The sequence below is a fragment of the Leuresthes tenuis genome, unplaced genomic scaffold (assembly GCF_036924035.1).
Source record: "Leuresthes tenuis unplaced genomic scaffold, fLeuTen1.0.hap1 SCAF_10, whole genome shotgun sequence".
NCBI classification, from domain to species: Eukaryota; Metazoa; Chordata; class Actinopteri; order Atheriniformes; family Atherinopsidae; genus Leuresthes; species Leuresthes tenuis.
The window spans coordinates 28,440,562-28,444,121 of record NW_027325364.1 but is presented as its reverse complement, the minus strand read 5'-3'; positions in this window follow the sequence as shown (position 1 = coordinate 28,444,121).

The following is a 3,560-nucleotide window of genomic DNA, read 5'->3' as shown; positions in this document are numbered from 1 at the left end:
GCGTGTACAGTTAAAAGTAACAGTTTTTAGATTTTCATAAAAAATGGGGTAATTTGGTCGATCACTTTTAAACAGATATCATGTAGAGACCAGGTTACACGCTGCAGCTCTGCCCACCAACCGTGAGTCTGCTTTTTTGTGACAAAACAAAATTACTCAAGTAATCACAGCATGCTGCATAATTCCAGCAGAATCCCTGAGCTTTCATCACAAAAGTTAAACCAAAGGCTGTAGAATCTGTGGAAGAAGCAGGAAACCCTGTTGAAACAAGACAGGTGATTTATTCATTGATAGAATCCTTATTTGTGAATTTACTTGTATCTAGTTTAGGTGCAAAAGGTACCTAAAAGAACCCTCTGAAAACAGCTCTGTGGCGAGGAATTTTAGGATATTGCAGATGTAAATTGCAGGAAAAGAAAAAAACAAAGTTTTATAACCAAAAGCAATTTCTGTGTGACTTTGCGACTGGCCTGAAAAGACATGGTGTACATGTAGGGACTGTAGGCTGCACAGATGTTCCCCCTCATATCCACAAGCGTGATGCCACAGTCACTGGTTCGCCCTCGCCCTGCCTTTGCTTACGCATCTTTCCTCTTGGTCCCTCCATATTACACATGGCCCCGTTTGATTCTGATGGGTCCTGAAAGCCAGGAGACATACGTAGCAGTAACAACATCAATGCGCTTCGCCAGGTTTTCAAGTCAGGGACACGTCTTATTATAATTACTACCTATGTATTATTTATTTTACTCCAGAGAGACAAATGGTCATGGTGCTCTATGGACAGTTTTCTTCTCCTCCCTCCCACCTTCCTGTCCTCTCTGTAGTCCTGGGAGCAGAGAGAAGACAACAGTTTGGGAGGATGTACAGGGTGAGGGCAGGGGGAGAATGGTGGGGGCAGCAGTGATCTGCAAATCATTTATTTACGTTTGGCATCTGCATAATGAGGCAGGGAGCCAATGGCAGCCCTGGCTGGCTGGAGACAGGGTGGCATGCCTTCAGTTTTAATGGGCACACTGAGGAAACTTCCAATTCTTCTTGACATTTCTCATAGCGAAATAAACGTGCTGTGGGTCAGAGTGTCTATTAGGAAGATAAGAGACGAACAAGTCAATTATACTTCAATGACTGCATAGCCAGGGGACCTCATTAACATGATCAGGGAGGTCCATGCTGCAGCAGCCCTCTCCTGTGTGTAGACCCTGATTAAGTTGTGGAAGAATGACATGGCCTTTTTTCCCCCTTGCTTCATGTAGAAAAAGAAACAAACTCAAAGACATAAATTCATTCAAATATACAAAGGCACATAAAAACCCACACATGCATGAGCACATTTATGTACATATTTATATATATATATATATATACATATACATATATATATATATATATACACACAAAGCAGACATTGCCAGGATGTGGTGTCTGGCCGGCCAGCCAGAAATTGTTGACACATTCAAAAAAGTGAGAGGCCCACTCCATCAGAGATTTGTGGGGAGGTTTAATCCGCTGATAGGCTCCACAGAAGTGGATGCTTTGGGAAAACATTTGTGGCAGGGGGATGTTGCGAGCTGTCATGCACAGCCTGGATGCATGGCCTTGGGTTGCAAGTGGAGGGTGGGCGGTGGGGTGGGGGTGTTGTAGCAGGCGAGGCGGGCGGGGCACAGGCTGAAGCCGAGGCGTGGGTTAAAAAAAGCAGAGCCTGGGGTTTGGTGGGCAGAGTAATGCATGTTTTTTTTTCTCCCCTTTGCCTCTTGTTTTCTCAGTGAGGACGCTGCGATCTGTTGACATTGATGGGATGAGTGCAGACAGGGTACAGGGAGCACGGCTTGTCTTTTCTAGTGCTTGCATAGTGTGCATCATATCCAGCAACTGCTTGGCTGAGACTCTAATTAATTCATTTAAGTGACTATATCTGGACCAGTGGGAATTGATCAGCGGTGGGCTTATTAGGGGAAATGTGTTAGCTGTTTCTTCTGACTGAATAAAAACATGAATTAATTTCATACTTGCAGTATTGTATGTTGACTGCTATTACAATGCTGCCTTTTCCATTGGGCTAGAAGCTGAATTTTATTGGTCTGAGGTCGCACAAGAGCTTCTTAAAAAAAAGACAAAAGCAAGACATTAGTATGGGGAGGCCTTGGCAAATATACTAAACTGAACAGAAGCAAAAGTAGACAAACTCCCCTTCTGAGGATAAATGCTATTAACATGAGAGTTTTTGAATCTCTTAAAAGGTTTGTATTGCGCTGGACTTTTTATTGCAAAACGACCACATTTCCATAAACAGTCTTGTTTGCAGATGATCTCTGGTTTGAATGCTTTTGTGTGTGGCCATGAAGAGGAGAAGAGGAGGCAGCAACAAGCCTTTGTCCACAGGCACACCAAGCACACACAAAGGCATCCCACTAGGAGAGGTCCTGCACATATCTGCTCACATACCTCCATTATTGTTCCCTGAAACATGAATGATTTGATTATTTTATGACAGCTTATTTCTTAAATCTGTTTCGGCACCATATGTGTCTAATATAAGGCTCGCCCGCCATATGAATGCCTTGCCCTGGGGTTTGAGAGAGGCCAGAGCAGTTTTCAAACCTGGAGGGAGGATTGGCTTTGTGAACTCAGACAGGCATACTCGCTGTGCAAATGCGCATCGAACTGGATTCAAGTGCATGTTGAAGAAAATGCCTTTCTATTGCTGTGCATCTCATGTTCGTCCAGTTTCTTGTTTTTTTGTTCTTTTTTGTATTATGAATTAAAAATGCTGCTTAAGGCTATAAGTACTGTTTTTGAATATCTTGGCCTCGGCAAGCAAATTAAATCAAGCAGAGCAGAGCAACGGAAAGCCTCTTTTTCATTATTTCCATTGCCCTCCTGCAGAAACATTCTTGTTATCGTAATTGATGCCCCAATTTTTTCCCCTTGCAGGAATTTTGAAACAAGACAACGCTTCGCGATGCGAACAAACATTAACCTGTTTGCAACCTGTGTCTCATCAGTCTAATTGGCTCTTTAGTTGATCTGACTGGACAACAGCGATGCCTTGATGAGAAATCATGGCAGGCTGCCCAAGCTATTGGCATACATTCTCATTAACTGAATTTCTTTCCATTTCTTACAGGATTTCATAATTATCTAAAGCCAAATAGGTTATTTTTTCTGTCATATATGCAGCCTCACAGAAACTAAATTCATCAGACTTTGGTAAATGAAAATATTTCAATTTTATCACAAAGCATAAATTCAAAAAGAGTTCAGGTTTGGGTGCTTTTTATCAGAAGTATCTTAATACATAAAGTCGGATGTTTTTCTGTTTGGAAAAAACAAACTTTTTTTCAGCTGTAATAAAGTGCAAAGACAGTTGAAATAAAAAAAAAACAGTAAAAAAAAGATACAAAAGAAATTATAAAAAGATACAAGAATAACATTAGAAAGTATAAAAATACCAAAAAAGCAAACACTGGGAATTGAAAATTGTAACAAATGCAAAAAATAAATAACAATTTACTATAAATTGTTATGTCAATGAAATTTGGGGAAATGACCAAATGGCG